Genomic DNA, 18,632 nt, shown 5'->3' on the forward strand with positions numbered 1-18,632 from the left:
AGGTCAGCAGTGGGGCCACAGTGGAGACCAGTTTGGGGCCTTGAAGGCCCTGGATCGCCCATTTGTCAGGTGACTGGGCCAGTGGACACTGGGGCTGGCACTGTCCTCTGGACGCTGGGCACTGCCTGACAGGCTCGGCCGAGTGGGTAGTGAGAAGTCTGTGTCCTTGAGGGCTGGGGAGCCCCTCTGCACAGCACACAGCCCCACTGAAAGGGGGACTGTCCAGAGGGCCATTTTCACTTAAAAAATGAAGTTGGTATAGGAGCAACCTCTCCAGATCCCTTGGGGAATAGGCCGTTCTGTGTGGCCTGCTTTTCTGGATAATTAAAAATGTATGCTGGCATTTATTATCGTAACTCTTTCTGATGGAAGTCTTCCTAAAGTATGTACTTTGTTTGCCTCCTTAAGTTGTCGCTGATATAACCTTTCCTGAGTGACTGAGGCCACCCGTGTGTAAGTTAACTATTGGCCTCTGCCACAATGCGGGGAGGCCTGCTGAGGGTCAGGGGTGTTTGCACCCACGCCGAACAGCCCCGGTGGGGTGTTTCCGTAACCTATGCGTACTTTGAGAAACTCATTTGCTGTCTTCTTCCTCATTAGCAGGCTGTGCTGTGCCACCTCTCAGTGTTTTTGCAGCACCTGCCCGAGCAGCCCTTCCCCCACCCCACCCCCACCCTACCCTGCTTCTAATTTGCTATTTCTAAACTGCATGAGCTTGACAAGTATATTATTAGAATTTGTGGAAACTAACAGTTATCAGGTACTTAGTGATAACCCAGATGATCACTTATGGGTAAAGTCATGAATGTGTGTACACAGTCTAAGTGGCAGCTAATTTGTCCTGTCAGGTGCCTGTTTTGGCTGTTTCCCAGTTCTCGGCTGTGCTATAGGTGGGTGAGATGCTGCTGTAGATACACATTTTTTTATTCATTGAAAAACAATGAGATCCCTAGAAGGGAACATGAAAACAGTTGATTTGTTAAGGTGGTAGGATTGGAGGCAATATCCTTTATTATTTCTGATTTGGGTGAGAAGAAATGCTTTAAAGTCAAATTGAATTAAGAGAAGAAAATGCATATCTGTTTAAAGTTAGGAAAACAAATTTAGAATGTTACCATCTTAAAAGTTGGTGGTGGTGTATGTAGTCCCTGAAGGGTCCTCAGCAGTTAGGGTTACTGGGAAGGGGAAGCTGGGCCTGGGGCTGGCTGGGAGGCTGGAGGCCGGAGGCTGAGAGGCCAGAGGCTGGGAGTCTGGGGGTTGGGAGGCTGAGAGGCTGAGAGGCTGGAGAGTGAGAGGCCGGGAGGTTGGGAGCTGGAGCCTGAGAGGCTGGTCTGCAGAAGGGCTGAGTTCATAACAACAGCACCCACCATGTAGTGTGCTGGCCAGGCAGTATAGGCACTTTGCCCATGTTATCTCCTTCACATGTGACATCATACCTCTGGGGGCTGACACCCTCATTTTATAGATAAGGACCCTGGTTCAGAGAAGGAGGAATAATGTGCCCAAGGTTACAGAGCTCTGAGTGAAAGGGCTCGAGCCAAGGCTCCCGCCTCAATCCCACCCTGGGCCTGCTTTGGAGGCTGTCGTATGGGGATGCAGGTGGTGGGAACTCGGGCTTCTGTGCCTGGTGCTCACCTGCCTGCTTCGTTTGTGGTCTGATTACAGGGACTGAGAGTCCAAGTCTTCCTAGTGTGTGCCACTGTCTTGGCCCCGTGCCTTTAGAGTCACGTGGAGTGGGAGAGACCGTGGTGGCCTCCTGGGGGTGCTCATGTCCTCCCCCACCCCCCGCAAAAAGTGCTTGTCCTGTACAGGGACAATGTTAGAGTAGGGGTTAGGGTGAGGGGCAATGTTAGAGTTTTAGTGAGACCTGGAGGTACAGTGCGTATGTGTGAGAGAGAGAGAGAGAGACAGACGCAGAGACAAAGACAGCTAGAGAGAGAGAAAGAGAGATCTAAGGAAGGGGAATGACACTGTCCCCTGCCTGGGGGCCAGGCCTGGGTTCAGACCCAGCGGACTGGTCTTAGGCAAGTCCTGTGCCCTGTGGGCCTTGGGTGGAGTTGGAGATAGTCTCTGTGGCGTCTGTGCTCTGTGTTTATGAGAACTACGAGGACCAGCAGCCACCCTGTGCTGCCTGAGACCCGGCCCATCTCAGCCGTGCCTCAGACCTTCTGAACCTGGGCAGCTTGGGAGCCCGCCAGGAGCTGTAAGAGCGTTCCTCCAAGCTATCTGGTGAGGGAAAAGAAAACTTTATTGTATTCATAGCCCTCTTTCTCTGACCACAAAGCCATATACATCACTTGACTAATCTAGAAAGTAAAAAAATTTAAAGGAGAAAAGATAAAATCGCCCTTAATTCTATCCCGTTTTGCTGTCTCTTTCTAGAAGTCATTTAAAACAAATTAGTATAACAGAGGACATGCTGTTGTGTAACTTGCTTCCCCCACTCCTGCCACAACAGTAGTGGATTTTCCTTAATTACAATAAAGTCAATGAAGACAAACATTTTGGATGTGAGGGGGAGGCTCGCTCGCCCAGAGCGGCTGCCGGCTCTGCCTCCACCCCTGGAGTCCCGGTCCCACAGGGAAGCTTTGGGGCCCCAGGATACCGTGGCAGGGCCTGCAGGTGCCCCGAGGGACAGAGGTGGAGCTGATGGGCAGGCTGGGGATAGACTTTGGCCACCCAGGCATAGGGTCCTGTGCCTCCAGGGGAGCCATTCCGATGGAATCTGCCTGTGGATGGGCAAGCCCCAGAGTTGTGCAGCGGGAGGTCAAGCTTTTAAGCCAGGGGACTGCCAGTGTCACCACTCTGATTTAACGGGAGCCCCAGGCCCTGGAAATGGCCAAGCCCATATCTTGGGGTGAGGGTATTTTGGTAGCGTTTCCATCCCGTGTCATTTGGACCTTGGGGAAGGGGGGCAGTTGAGGCTGGGCTGGAGCAAGGGGACCAGAGACAGCCCAGGCAGTGTCCTTGGACGGGTATCCTCCTGGGAAGGGCATCCCTGTTTTTTGCCCTCAGTCCTCAGCCCCAGGGTCTCTTCCTCCTTCCGGGTGGGAAGTCATAATTGTAATTTATAGCCTCTGTTCCCCAGGAAGTGATCTTTCACTCTGTTTTGTCCAAGCTGCACTTGCCGTCCTCCTCGCGGCCTTCAAGGACATCTGGAAGTATTTAGACAGTCTGTGGTCATCAGGCTGGGAAGGGTGGGTTTGGCCTAGTTTAGTGGCCTGGCGCCCTCAGGGGTGGCACATGCTTTGAGATTCTCAGAATGTAGCTCACTGTCCTCATCCCAGACCCACATACTTGTGCTTCCTTTCCCATCTGTCTCCTCCCATCCCACCCACCTGGAGGGATCAGCATGCCCCGTACCTCCTTTGAGCTTCCGGGAACCCCTGGCCAGTGTGTTTGGGCAGCTGGTCCTCATGTGCAGGTGCACTGGGCGGCCCTCAGGCCCCTGGAGGGGCAGATGGGAAGTGTGCTGGCCCCTGCCCAAGGCTGGATCAGCACAGTGTCCTTACAGTGTTTGGCTTCTGGTTTTTCAAAGTCAGCTTTGGGCACCTGATTTCAGGGAGGAGGAAGACCTGGAAATGCCACCTTGTGCCCCGTGAGTCTCTGTAGCACACAGTTGCAGGTTGAGCAGGCGGCAGTTTGGGGGGCAGACCTCAGTGATGAACCCTCATGGATGCAGACCTCAGCCCGCTGTCATAAGGGGGTGAAAGGGAGAGGAGCAGGCTGAGTCCATTCTCAGGATGTGACTGGGTGGCCTGGCCCCACGCCCATGCTGCACCTGCAGCCGTGATGGCCCAGAATCACCAGGGGATTACAGGGAAGATGCCTCGCTCACATCTGCCACACCCAGAGGGAGAGAGGGAGGCCAGGCCCAGTCCTCTGTCCTTATTCCATGGTGCCTCTTAATCCCCCAGACAACTTTTTCTGCTCCCTTGAGCCTCTGAAAAATCTAAGGATTTGTCACCCCTCTCTGTAGGGGAAGGCACCTCTGCACACACAGAGAAAGCTCAAACCCTTTTAGGAGAATCTGGGCTCCCAGGGACCACCTGTGCACATGACAGCTGGACCCCCTGCTAAACAGGCCTCGCACAGGGAGGCCGGCCTCCACGGCCTCTCCACCAGAGAGCACAGGAGGGAACCGGGCTTGAAGATGCAGCAGGGGCATTTAGGGCAAGCAAGAGACTGGCTCCAAAGTGGGCTATCAAGGGGATTGTGAGGGCTGCTGTGGCATTGTGCTGCTAGCACAGCACCCAGGCATGACCAGCTCCCTCTTCTTCCCACTTTTCCACGAGCAGCAGAAAAGTCAGACTCGGCTGTGAGCTGTGTCTGCTGCGGAAGAGTAGTCGGGGACGGCTCTGTCCTCCGAGCTGATGGCTCAAAGTATCTATCCAGCTTCTTGGCCTGAGACTGAAGCTGGTGTCTCGATGGCCCAGGCGTAGGCAGTCATCCTCATCCTCCTCCCTTGGGACACTTGCTGTGCCAGCCCTGTGCCGGACCACAGCCCAGGACCTTCCTATGGCTCTACCCTCATTGTCCCTCCCCCTCACCACTCTTGAGGAAGGCAGAGGGCCATTTGCAACTCCCTGTAGAGCTAAGTTCCCCAGGAGCGCTGCACCCTTTGTTTTTTGCAGGTGCAGCTGGGAAGGCCTGTTTGCACACTCGTGTACAAGCCATTGCGTTAGTTTCTGGTGGTATTCACTTCGCTCCGAGTTTGTCCTACTCAGAGCCACAGACAGAGAAGTACTTAATTCTGGTAGAGTTGATTGACCCTGTGGTCAGCGAGGGGGAAAGTTATAGGTTTTTCTAACCTCGGGGTTAGTGTCCCTCTCATCTGCTTGTCACATGCCTCTCTGCATGTGCCGCTCTGCTGGGGGCTTCACCACAAGCAAGAAACAGATGCGGGCCTGTGCTGGACCAGGCATTCCCAGCGTGGCGTGGAGCGTCGTGCATGCGCTTGTGTGTGCCAGTGGGGGTGGGGTGTTAGCTCTCTTTTGTGCAAATGGACCCTGTTGGTATTGGGAAAAAGTGATTCTAAGGTTGAGGGTGAAGGTTGAGGGCGAATGCTGGTACTGTAAATCCTAGCTTGGAGGAGAGTCTTGAAGCTGCATTCCTAGCTTTTCTGAACTAGTTCCCCTCCTGGACCAGAATTCCTGGCAAGGATCTTCTAATGAGATTTGCTGTTTTACCCATGTTCTCCCCTGCAGAGTGGCTGGCCTGAGCCCTCACTGCTGTCCTCTTTAGCTCCCAGCCTTGTGTCTCCCTAAAGCCCTGTCACTCTTTTCAGAAGAACTCCTTGCCTCATGGAGGACCCCATGACCCCTTCCCCATCTTGGCCAACCTCCAGCATGTCCCTCCTGGCCTCTCAGAACAGTCCAGTTCCTTCTCCTGCCCAGGGCGTTCCCTCTGCTGGCCTGGCCTCACACTGTCCTTTTGGCCACCTCCCTCCATTACTCCTGGCCCTCAGCCCTTCCTCCTTCCCTGGGTCCCTCCCTGTGATGCCAACTGTGGACACAGGTCGTCCAGCACACAGACAGCTCCGTCTCTCCCAGGCCTGCCTCTACCGCATGTCTCTCTCCTCCGGTTCACCGCTGGACCTCGTGATGGGGTGGTTCTCAGTGCGCACAGCTCCCTAAACCCACGGATCCCTGCATGGTGACAGCAGCTCTCGCCCTCACACTGGGGCCCCCTGGCCGCCACACAGTTGGCCTCCTCAGCCTGGCACCGCCTGCTTCCTGACACTTTCCCGGTTCTCCTGTCTCTGGCTGTTCCCACTCTGTCTTGTCTTGGCCTCCTGCCCTCTCCTTCCTCCTTAAGCATTTGTTTTTTCCCAGGGCTCCGTCTTGGGCTCTTTTCTTCTGGTGATCTTGTCTGTCCCTGCGACTCTGTTAACCATCCCCTACCTCTGTCCTTCTGGCTCCACCTCTCCGGAGGTCCACCTGCAGATTTCCAGCTGTCTGTAAGCGATCACTCCCTTGGGCACCTTCACCCAGCGTGTGTACCACTCACTCTTCCACCCCCAGCCCGTGCCCACTGGGACCAGCTTCTCCACTGCCTCTCTTCTGTCCCGCTTTCTGCCACGCTCCCTGTGCCCGCTTAGAAACTGAAGTCATCCTTGGCAGCTCCCCCCTCGCCTCCCACTGTCAGTTGGTCCTTCAGTGCTGATGGCGCCCTCTGAAGCATCCTCTCCCTTCCTTCAACCCCTCCCACGTGCCCTCCCACCCGCCCTGGGTAGACTCTCATCATCTCTCCTCTGGACCATTGCAACAACCTTTTAACTGGTCTTCCTGACTTAGCTCTCTCCTTTGGGCCACCTGCCACACAGCTGTAATGCTACATTGCCCCAGATCAGATCTGAGCACATGGCTTCCTTGCCATTCTGGCCCCGAATACTGGCTTCCCCCATCTGCCCTACACCCCTGCACAGCTGTTCCCCCAAGCTTCCCTGGGGTGCTTTCTGCCCTTCCACTGTCCCGTCACCCCTCTTGGTACCCATCTGCATTCCAGAACCCAAGTCAAACATCGCCTTCCCCAGGATGCCTTCTTGGGCCACCCACCATCACATAGGGTTGGGCCCTTCCCTTTCCCTCCTTGGGGCCCTCTGCATCCACACGCTGCTGCGACAGGTCTTGTAGTTTCCTGGTTTTCACCTTGCCCTCTTACACCAGATGTGTCTCAAGATCCAAGGTAGGCCTTATGTATTGCTGATTTCCCTAGCCCCAGTACTGCCTGGCCTGCCACTGGCCTTAGTACTTGTTTGCCTAGTTAATGCTGTATGAAGATAAATTCTTTCTTGCATCTGCTAATAGGCCTTTTTAAGGGAGGTTACTATTTCACTTGGTTTGAATGTCTCCTGTTTGTGTGTGACTGGGCTGGGCTGGGCCAAGGTGAATGTCCTTCACAGGTGGGCTTCTCTCTACGGGCCTGTAGATTTGCAGTTTTTACTACTCTCGCCTAGGTCGCACTCGGTGGGTTAACCCCAGCCTCCTGGTGTGCTGGTCAGATCCTGGGCAATTTATACAAACTCTCAGATCGGTGGATTTGGCAGAATTGATTTTTCCCCAGAAGCTAGCTTCTCCAACCCCTGGCATTTCCTATGAAAGTGGAAGAGGTTTCAGAGTCTAGGCTCATTTAAATAACAATGTAATAAATATCACATGGGTTCAAACGTCATCAAGGAGGTAAATACATTGAAAAAAGTCATCTAATGGATTTCAAATCCTGATATCAGTGATTTTCAAATTATTCTTGGAATAGCTCACAAATAACTAGCTCATGACACATGTGTGTATGGACATAGATTTAGTAACTACACGTGTGTGTCTGTATGTATCTACATCCTAATTCTGTAGGTTCTTGTGTTTGCACCCTTGATTATAGGACATCGTCTTGAACTTGGTTGATGTTTAATCAATCTTTGTTGAATGAACGGATAAATGAACAGACTAGAGCTTGAGGGAATACCTGTTTCTCTTCTCCTTGAAGATGTAGCAGTTTCTCATGAATCCTAACGTGTCTGTGAGCTGTGCTGGGTGCAAGGTCTGGCTGTCTATCTTCCTTCTGTTTTGGAGTAGCCAGTTTCTGCTGGAGGTTGGCAGGCTCAGGACCTCTGGTCTCTTGCATTGCGTTGAGAAGACCCAGCTGGGCTACTCCTAGGAGAAGTCTCATGTGTTGGGGGAGGGGGACGGGACAGGGGGTGGAGCTGGAAGGCAGCGTGGGAAGAAAAGTTTCTGCAGCCTGGGAAGTAAAAGAGACTGGTTAGGGGTGTTTCCTGAAGGTCCTTGGAATTGCCCAGGGAAGGTGGGGTACCTCTCTTTGGCTGACAGATTTGGGCCCAGGGCTCAGGAGCCTTGAGGGAGACTTGGGATATGGTGACCATAACATTTAGCATCAACACCAGGGCATTTTTGAGAGTGGAAGGAGAGAGGGCACTGTTAATAACTGTTCTGAGACAATAGGCATAACGGGGCTGTGCTGGGCAAGTTGGAAGATATGTCTCCTAAGTGGAGGTCAGGCCTGCTCTGGGGGCTCTCCAGTCCCCTCTAGAGAGCACACACTGGGTAGGGAGCAGGCGCATCCCAGACAGTGTTCTGAGAAGTCACGAGACTGCCAGGCTGAGAGGTAGGATCCTGTGGGGTCCCTCTCCCCAGCCTCAGGGGTTCCTGACAGTCATGGCTTCTGGTCCTGCTTAATGGATGGTGGCCCCAGCTGAGGACCAGGGGAGCCAGAGCGCAGTGTCTGGGGCCAGGGAGGAACACGGTGTCAGGGCTGAGCCACCTAGCTTGGCAGCCAGCCCTGCGCCCTCCTGTCCACCCAGAGCTGAGCTGCTCTGGTCATTCACGCCTTTGAGCTGTTCCTCTCCTCCTGTTGGCCTGGAGTTCTGATAGGGCTGAGTCTTCTGGAAGCCTTTCCACTGGTCTGACTGGGCGCTCACGGGCTGCCCATCTCTGTGACAGTCCTCCCCCGGCTCTGTCACTTAGGCTCCGACCTCAGGCCCATGTCAAAGCCTCTCTGAGCCTCAGTGTCCCCATCAATAACATGGGATAAGAAAACCTACCTTGGGGGCTGTCTTGGGATCAGATAGAAGGTGATGATTCTCTCTCAGTGCACAAAAGAAGCCTTTGTAGACTGTAGAGAGAGAGGTAAGAAAAACGAATGGGAGAATTATCCTGATAGTTAATATCGAATTTAACCCCACAACTCTGGTATGTAGACATTATTATTATTCTCCACTTACGGATGAGAAAGTGAGGCACAGAGAGGTTAAGTAACTTAGGGTCACACAGCCAGTAAGTAGTGTGGTGGGGTTCAGATTCCAGCTTTTCCAGCCACCTTGGGGAGGGAGGGGCTCCGTGCTGGGGTCCGGGGAGCTGGAGGGGCAGGGGTGCGCATGCAGAACCCCAGCAAGTCTCCCTCCCACCGTGTTCACAGTCCTGCCTCACCATCCGGGTCTCCAGAAAGCGGAGGAGTCATGATTTTAGGCAGTGAGACTGCGTGTCTGGCTGGGGCTAAGTGAGGCTTATTTATAAAAGCTTTGAGTAAAATAAGCATTTTGGCTGTATTGACATTCCCTCCCTCTCCTTTCTCCATCCCCTCTCCATGTGCTCCTGATATGCACTCACACTCACACACAGATTATAGTGTTGGCTCTGTGTGTGTGTGTGAGTGTGCGTGTGTGTGATGGACATTTTTTGCCCCTAGAAGGATGTGTGCTGGCTCTCTGTGCAGCCTGAATGTAGTTCTGGCTCCATGGTGGCCTCTGCAGGAAGGGCAGCTTGCTTGGATCAAGCCGTCCAGAGCTGCACTTCTGGCTGGTTCTGGGATTTCTTGCTTGTTTATTTACTTACTGGGGTGGGCTGGGGGTGCCGGGCGTAAGGAGGGGGGGCTGTGTTCAGACTGTTCAGAGCCATCTGCTGTTTGCGGTAACTTGCCAGCCCGCCAGAGCTGTTGGGTGGCTAGCTTTGCAGTGTTCGCTGTAAATATTATGACTTCGAGGACCAGGGCAGGGTCCAGGACTTCAAGGAGACTGAAGGGCTGGTCCTCCTTGGTTGCTGCAGTCCCCAAAAGTCCTGCTGGTCCCCTCCATCACCTAGGCCAAGGGGTCCTAGGAGAAGGAGTGGCTCCAGGAAGAGCAAGGAGGCCAGGGTGGTACTAGTGGCCTCTTAATGCTCCTCGTCAGAAAACTAGTTGTCTGCAGAGCTGAACTTCAGAGTGGAAGGGTGGGAGAGAAGAGGTGCCCTGGAGTTAAGGCCCGTTTAATGGGGAGGGGGCAATGAAGGAATAATTTGTCAGTGCAGTGAATTTTAGATGGTCCGGTAGTCCCCTGGAGCTCGGTTCTGGGGTCAGAGAAAGGGCAGTGTCTGTGGGCACCCCTAGCTTCAAATCCTAGCTCTGGCCCTGGTGACCTGGGCAAGAGCCCCAGGCAGTGTAAACAGAGGTCGCAGCAAGTGGTGGTGCAAACATGAGCAGGGATTCTAAGGCGATGATGCCAACTGCATGTTCATGGGTGGGCCACACTCAGCCCGGCCCCAGCAAAGAGACACCTCTTGTTATTCAGCCACTGCTCCAGGAGGAGCCTCCGCAGCTCCGTGTTTTTGGTTCCCCTTGGTTGGAAAGTTCATCCTCAAATCCACCCCAATTCCTTGACAATATGTACTGTTGAGCCGTCCTGTTCTGTTCTCAGAGGGGACAGCTGGTCCCATCTGCAGTTGTGAGCTAACGCTGTTTATTTTTAAATCTCCCTCAGGGTCTTTTCTCGGGGCCTAGTGACCTCAGGCCCTCTGACTGGGGAATCTTAAGGGTCACGTGGTGAATAACATTTGGTGGGGACTAAGGAGCAGTCAGTACTGTCCCGGGAGCACTCACAGACTCCCTTCCCCTTGGCAGGGCAGGAAAGATCATTTACAGGGCCACCCTGGAGGACAGGGGTGTGTGTACACATGCCTCTGTGTGTGCATGCACGTACGTGTGTGTGTGTGTGTGTGTGCGTGCGCGTGTCTGCCCGCATGCGTGGATGTGGATATGTGCATGTGTCCTTTTCTCTTCCTCCTGGGTCCCCTGATAGTTTAAACCTTAGCTGAGCTGTGCAGGGGGCTTTGCACAGGGAGCTGCCACCACTGCTGCCGCAGAGCCTAAAATTAGCCCCGTGGGCGGGCACTTTTCCATCTGGCATTCCTCTCCTGAAGAGCTTGTCCTTCTCCAGGAAGGTGGGAGCCTGGAGCACCAGGGCAGCCCCGCCCCACCCTGGCACTGGGGCCGAGCTGGGAACATCTTTAAACTTCCCCAGGAGATCAGAAGAATCTTTCCCCTCCCTGTGCAGCCTTGGCAAATGCCGAGCACAGCTAATGCAGAGTGGGCTTTCGGGCTTGTCCCAAGTGCAAGGCCACACCGACCTCTTCATGTTCCCTGAGGAGGTGGGGGGCAGCAGCTGGGCCAGGCTGCAAAGGGGGCCGATGCCTCTCTCCCTCCCTTCCTGCCACACACAGAGGCCAGTGACTTGGCTCCAGGGGAATCCCTAGTCCCGGGGGCATCCGAATGCCACTCCTCCCCGTGGCCCGGCCTGCATTCCTCTGTGTGTGTGTGTGTGTGTGTCCGTGTCCTTTATACACAGTGTTACCAGGGGATACAACAGACCTAGAGTGGTGCCCCCTGACCCCCTCCCAGGGCAGGGCCAGAACTTGACCACCTGCCGTGGAGTGCACGGGCGTGTGGCTGGCAGGAGACGGGGCCTGGAGGGAGTACAGGGGCCAGAGTAGTTTCCCTGTTAAATTCAATCTTCCACTCATGCCATTTTACTCTCCTTTTTTTATTGTGGTAAAATACACATAACATAAAATTTACCATTTTAACCACTTTTTGAACGTACCCGTCAGTGGCGTGAAGTATTAATACATTCAGCGTGTTGCGCGGCCACTGCCAGTTTCCGTTTTCAGGACTCTGTCACCATCCCAAACAGGATCCCTGCACCCACTAAACAATACCTCTCCATTCCTCCCTCCCCCCAGGCCCCGGTAACTTCTAATCCGCTTTCTGTGTCTGTGAATTTGGCCGCTCTGTGGGCCCCATGCAAGTGGAATCACACAGCAGTTGTCCTTTTGTGTCTGGCTCATTTCACTTAGCATCCTGTCTTCAAGGTTCATCCATGTTGTAGCATGCATCAAAACTGCATTTCTTTTTAAGGCTGAATAATGTTCCATTGTATGTAGATATCATACCTTATTTATCCATTCATCTGTCAATGGCACCTTGGGATTTTTCACTTTTGATTATTGTGAATAATGCTGCTATGAATATGGGTGCACAAATATCTGTTTAAGTCCCTGCTTTCAATTCCTTTGGGTATATACCCAGAAGTAAAATTGCTGGATCCTACAGTAATTTTATGTTTAATTTTTTGAGGAACCACCATAGCATTTTCCACAGGGGCTGTACCTTTTTTTTTTTTTTTTTAAACTTTTTTTTTTAGAGACAGGGTCTTGCTCTGTTGCCCAGGCTGGTCTTGAACTCCTGGCCTAAGTGATCCTCCCACCTTGGCCTCTCAAAGTGCTGTCATTACAGGCATGAGCCACCATGCCCGGGCTGTACCATTTTGTATTTCCACCAGCAATTCACAAAGGTTCTATTTTAAAAGGCTGGATTAAGCACCATCCAACCTTTATAGATGAGATGATTTTAGAGGACTTTCCTGGCATTATAAAAGGATGTCTGGTCTTTTGTTTGAGGATGGATATCTGGCGTAAGAGTGTCCTGGCAGAAGGAAGAGCCAGAGCAAAGGGCCTGGGGAGGGAATGTGCCTGGCAGACTATTTGCAGAAGGGGGAGGAGGCCAGTGTGGCTGCAGCAGGAGGAGCAGAGCGGGGGCCCCAGGAGATGAGGTCAGTGAGGTAAGGAAGGGATGCAGGACATGAAGGGCCTGTCCAGCCACCAGCGGGACTTGGGCCTTCCTTTTACCTTGAGTGAGATGGGAGCATGACAGGGTTTAAGCAGCGGGTGATGTGATTCTGACTCCCATTTTAAAGGATCCCCTGCTTGCTTTGTTTGAAAGAGAGTGCAAGGGGCAAAGGTAGAAGCAAGAGAGCAGTTGGGCATCCAAGTGAGAGCTAACACGGGGAAAGCTCTGTGATGTGCAGCCGGAAACTGGCGATGGTGATGGCTCTCAGGAGTGGTAGGAAAAGCCACTGGGAGATGTGTGGCTACACCTGCTAAACCAGAGACTTGATTGGTTGGGCCCTGTGTAGAATGAGAATGTGCAGCCTCTGGTACAAGTATTAAGAATTTCAAGACAGAAACAGCAGAGTATTAAGCTCAGTGCAGGCCCTGTGCAACTGTGCAGGTCACACATGTATGAAGCCGGCCCTGTTGCTGAATCATTCATTCAGCTTCTCCCAGGCCAGTGAGCAGGGCCAAGACACTTGCTCTTAGGGTCGTGAAAGTGTGGAGTTGGCACCTGCCATTGAGCCGATTCCCAGCACATTGTGGGGAGAGGCATCTGGGCTCAGCTTTTGTGAGAAGAAGGCGTAGTGACTTCCTCCCCCAGAACAGGGCCCAGGCCACAGGTAGAGACTCCCAGGAGAATGCAGATGGAGGTCTGGTAGCTGAAGCAGAGGCTGAGCCCCCGCCCTGACCTTCTGGCGCAGCATGACTAAGACCTCTGGCTCTGGAAAGGGGGAGCTGCAGAAGTCCCCAGCGTTTGATAGAGGAGGGAGGAAGGAGGGAGGAGTCTCTGCCCTCCAATAACAGCAGAGCTGGTAAACATTAATAGTATTAAACTCCTCTTTAAACATCGTGTTAGCACTTTACCCATATTATTGCCTACAATGCTTGAGCCGCTCTGTGGGGAGAGTTATTGCCGTTGCTCCCCCGTAGCACAGGTAGGAAAACAGGCCCAGACAGTCAAGTAACGCGCACAGCATCACAAGACGACGTGGAGAGCCAGCGATGGGGCCCGGCTCGTGTCTCCTCGGCACGAGTTCCTGCCCCTTCACACGCACCCTTCACTCACACCGCTCAGTGTGAGCTCCTGTCACTCTCCTTGTCCTGGGGAATGTCTCTCAGTCTGGGTCACTGCTTCTTGAGGTGACAGGTCTGTCTCTGTCCATCTCTTCCGCAGCAGTCACGATGCTGGTAGTGTGTTTCTAGGACACTGTTAGTGCTTCACGTATAGTAGCAACTCATTTAACCTCGTGCTGACCTAGAGGATGGTCCCATTTCACAGGAGAGGACACCAAGGCACAGGCAGGTAGCAGCCATGGGCAGAGGTGAGGCACCCTGGGGGTCACCATGCTGTTTTGCTTCTTGTGAGGGAAGGATGGGATCTGAGGAGGGTCAGTGGGGTGACCTAGGCTCTGGCATCGTGGTGTGTGCTGGCCCTGATTTTAGGGAGGGTGGCCCTGCCTGGCATCCTGACTCCAGGAGAGGCAGCCACTAGGGCCTGTGTGTAGAGAACCAGGTGGTGGACAGTTTTGTAGGATGTGGGTAGCATGTGGTTTAGGCCATCAGGGCTCACACACCTCTTCTCTCTGCACCGCCTCCCCCAACCCCCCAAGCCTCCAGGGCTTGGCTCTGCCTGATGGAATCTGCTTGAGGGCAGAGGGCACTGTGGTCATTTCCCTACTGGGCGCAGAGCTGGCTCTCTGTAAGTGTTCGTGGCTGATAATCACACCTGTAGCATTGGCAATTGCAACTGGGATTTCTCTGGCTTATTTTTTCCTAGGAGACTAAACTGTGCTCAAACCTAGACTTACTGTTTCTGAGAAGACATGGGAGGGGAGTTCCCTCATTCATTCTAATTAGGGAAGTAGCTCTAATTAGGATAGGAGAGTCTCCTCTGTTGTCAGGAGGAGATTCAGACCCAGGGATGTATGGTTGTGTCCTTTGGGGTTGGAAGGGCCTGGATTTGAATTCTGACCCTGCCCTTGCTCTTTTGTCTGTGCATCCTTGGGTTGAGTTGGCTTCTCCTTTGAATCGCAGTTTCTTCTGTAAGAATGAGAATAATCTATTGGAGTAGACTCAGTGTGGAAGCCTGTGGTGTGATGGTTAAAAAGAAAGGGAAATGCCACTCCAGGCGCCTTTGTAGGCCGGACTCTCTCTGCTGTTCACGGAGAGTCTGATCAGAAGTTGGCTGAGACACGGGGGCTCCGGCTAGTTGCCCAGCCCTCCCGGTCTGAAGTCCCAAGTCTCTGAGCCCTGAGTGGTGCCCCCACCCTGGCCCACATGCCCGCCCGTGCTCTGTGCTATCTCAGCCTCTCCTGACAGCCTCCACTGTCTGCACCCGGCTCTCTTCTCCACCCTCCCCGCCCCCCCACAGCAGCCGAGTTGCTGGATTGCTGTTCTGGGTTCCCTCAAAGTTCTTGCAGACCCACCTGCTCTGTGGGCCCGAAGCCTCTTGCCTCCTGTCCTGTCAGTTCCTGTCTCATCTCGTGAGGCTGCCCCTCCCCAGAGCAGAGACTGGGCGTTATTTCAAAGGAAGAGAGAGTTGCCTCAGAAGCCCTGCTCGAGGAGAGCTGACGGGAGGCTGTGGCCTGGCCTGGGCAGGCCAAAGCTTGCTCCCCCTGGACCAGGTGAGATGGAAAAGGGGCTCCGAGTGGCCCTGTGTCCCTGGTTGGAGATGGCTGGAGCCTGTATGAGCAGGGGAGTGAAGTGCCAGCCCCACGACAGGAACGTATTAAAATAAACGTTTGCATCTGCTGCCCTGGCCCCGCACTGTGGTACAGCGGCCAGTACCCAGGACTTCCCCCAGCTTGGAGCGTTTCGGCCTGAGTGCCTGGAAGCTGGGCTGGGACACTCTGAGGGCGAGAGTGTGGGACCAAGGACTGACAAAATGGGCCTTTTTCAGTGTCTGGGCTCAGCCAAAGAGAAGGAACTGCCTTGGGACTTTGGGTGACTTTCTCCGTCTATGATAATTGATGTCACTCACATCTGAATGTTATTTCTCACCTCTCTTAATCCGTACACTAACCCTGGCAGTGGGGAGGTGTTGGTGCTGGGCACCTCCATTTTACCTTTGGGGACACAAAGGCACAAAGAGGCACAAGTAAAGACACTGGCCAGTCAGAGCTGGGGCCAAAACCTGAGCCCAAGGCTGATTCCTGCTTCCTCCACCAGGGCTCCCTCTCCCTGTCAGTCCTTTGGCTGATGACCTGGATACAAGCCCTGAGTTTCCACACCGAAGTGGGGCTTCCCTAGGACGGTGTCAAGCCGCCCTCCTGCGGGCTGGAGTGGGGGGGACCAGCTGGACCATCTGGGGCCCAAGGAGTGGATCGGCGTGGTCAGAACACTAGGGTGTGGGCTCAGTGGTGGCCTCCCTCCAGCTGTGTCCCTCCCCCTGCTCTCATGGCCATCTGGAAGATCACTTGCCGACCTCTGGGAGAGCCTGGCCTTTGTCTTGAGCATTCTCTTCTCTGGGCAGCTTGGCTCCTGGTCAGGGTGTTGTCTTGGGGCAAGAGGCTTTGTCCTCCAGCAGGGTGATGTGGCCCGCGTGGCCGGTGGAGGCTTTGGGTTGCTTCGGGACTCTGGATGGAAGTAGCCCCACTGAGGACAGTGCAGCAGTGGTGAAGAAGGTCGTTCTCCACATCAGTGCCTCCTTATGGGCACTTGGGAAGACTGTGTACCCAAGCCTTCCTCACAGTTAATTTGCTGCCGTGTGACTGAGTTTTAGCTGGTGGGATGTGGACAAAAGGTGTGTATGCCATGATAGGCACCACTTCCAGGCCTGGCCCATAAAAATATGCAGCGCAGTCCCTCCAGCCTTCTCTTCTCCCCTTCCTAAGTGACCCAGAGGTTATGGTCCAGATGGCATAGCCACAAGATAGAGTAGAACCACTTGGCCTGTGTCAGATTTTTTTTTATGAGCCAGAACTAAACTTTTGTGGAGTTAAGCCACTTAGATTGCAGGGTTTATTTGTTACTGCAGAGTAGCGTAGCCTGTTCTGACTAATAGAACAGCACATTAGAATCAAGGGGCTGGGGTAGTCCCTGCTGTCCTGCTGCCTAATACTAGTGTGCTCTTGAACGCTGGCCCTGTTTCCTCATCTGCAAAGCGGGGCATCAGCCCTGGGTGAGGCTGGGCAAGGCTGTGAAGGTTCCAGTTGGGTGAACGGGCTGCTGCGGGTTCTCAGTGTGCCGGAGACAATCTGGCTCAGGATGAATAATGAAGGTGGCTGACTGTGGTACCTGGGCTGTTTCTTAGCTTTGTTCCGAAGCTGTGTTTGACTGATTTTCCTCAGAGCAGTGGATAGCTTTGCAGAGTGCCCAAAAGCCAGAAACAGGTTTGATTCTCTTGTTGGTCCATCCATCCATCCATCCATTCATGCAGTAGTTCGTGAGCATTTATCACATGCCAGACTCTGCTGGGTGCTTATGTTTCAGGGATGAGCAGAATAGGCCTTGCCCTCAGGGAGCTCACAGTCCGGCAGGGAAGCTGTACGCTGACGAGAAATCACACTGGTCACCCACCATAAAATGCTGGCCATACTTAGCATGCACAGGGCGGGCAGCGTGGGCCTGTGGTGGCTGTTACGGGGCAGCCGCTTTGGGAGGTCGGAAGAGGCTTTTCCGAGGAGGTGAATATTTGGCTGCAGTCCACTGAACTAGGCAGAGAGGCGGGCGGGGCTTTCCTGGGAGGGACTGGCACATGCAGAGCCCTGCTGGGATGGTGCAGGGACTGGAGTCAGGGACAGTGATAGCAAGAGGTGGTGTGAGACGAGGCTGGACGCAGGAGGAGCCAATGACTCAGCCCACGGAACTGCCTCAAGGTGATGGATTTGTTTCCAGGAGACTTGGAAGTTATCAGTCTGAAGTGGGAGAGGAATTGTAGCTTACACAGTCATATTTGTGTTTTGAAAAACTCGCCTTGCTGCTGTGGAGAACTCCAGCTCTTGTCTGCCGTGCGCTTGGCCGCTGTGGGGGGGACAGATGTGTGCGTGTGGGTGAACGTGTGCCCGGTTCAGAGAGGCCCCGGGCCCGGCCTGCCTTCTGGCTGGGGCCAGAGGAGTTTGCCTCGGCACAGAGCAAAAGCACTCCATGCTTGAAATGCCAGAGCATGCAACTTCCCCAGGGATGGCGAAATTCACCGGATACAAATGCTACTTCTGGGAAGAATGCTAGTGGGGAAAGGAACTACTGTCTAAAATTAGGGTTTGGGAATATTTCAGTGAAACATATTCTTCCTGCCCCTTCCTTCGTGAGGGCTTGTCCCTGCTTCCTCCCTCCTGCCTGCCAGTCAGTGCTGGGAGCGCCTGGGCTGAGGTTGAGGGGCCGGTCATTGTCTGCTGTACCCTCACTGGGCCTCACAGGGTAGGTGCATTCCCCGGTGGGCTGATTTCCACTTAGCAGACCATGTCCTGGGGCCTTGCGTAGGGGAGGGCCTCGAAGAATAGGTGTCCCCTCCTTCTAATGACAGTTTCCTCAAGAATATACAGCCTGGACTGGAGACCCTGGGGCTCAGGCAGAAAAAACTTAGAGTTCTTGGAAGAAATTTTGATTTCTCTTGTGGAAGTGCCAAGATCCAGAGCCCACCCACGTACCCCTCAGCCTAAATGACCACCTCAGCTACACTCTTGGCATTTCCTTGTTCTTCAATCCTGTGGGCCCCCAGACTGAGGACCGGCTTAGTCACAGTGCCGCTGAAAACAGGCAGGGCTGCCCAGCACACCTCAGGTCTCCCTGGCACCGCAGCGCAGCCCCTTGCCCTGGAGGGCAGGCAGACTGAGGACTTGCAGGTCTGCTGCACACACACTCCCGAACAGCCATGAGATAACTGGACTTGGGTTACAACCCCATGTCACTGTCACTGCCATGCCTCTCGCCACCACTCCAAAGGCCTGCATGGAGTGGAGCCCCAGCTGCAGGATTCGGTGCTAACTTCCCCACAGCGACTGCCTGAGAATCTCCAGGGCCAATTCACTGATGTGGACAGACGAGCGCTGCATTCACCTCTTGGGGCTAAACGAGGCCTTTGCATCACTCTGCCAAGCCGTCCCACCTGCAGTATGAGTGCCCTGTCCAGCTTCCCCAGCTGCCAGAGTACCCAGCATCGTTGGCCCTTAGGAAACACTGAAGGATGAAATCAGCCCCGAGAATGGCCGGTCTGCCAGACATCTCTCGTCCCTCTGAGCCCCCCCAACCATTTTGGGG

The 18,632-nt window shown here is 54.0% G+C and overlaps 1 protein-coding gene across 3 annotated transcripts in view; it reads left to right on the top strand.

Annotated features, from left to right (window-relative positions):
• Positions 1 to 18,632, top strand: part of ADCY5 (adenylate cyclase 5) — a 149,484-nt gene that overhangs the window by 45,883 nt on the left and 84,969 nt on the right. The window lies entirely within an intron of this gene.

Source organism: Lemur catta, chromosome 1, assembly GCF_020740605.2.
Source record: "Lemur catta isolate mLemCat1 chromosome 1, mLemCat1.pri, whole genome shotgun sequence".
NCBI lineage: Eukaryota > Metazoa > Chordata > Mammalia > Primates > Lemuridae > Lemur > Lemur catta.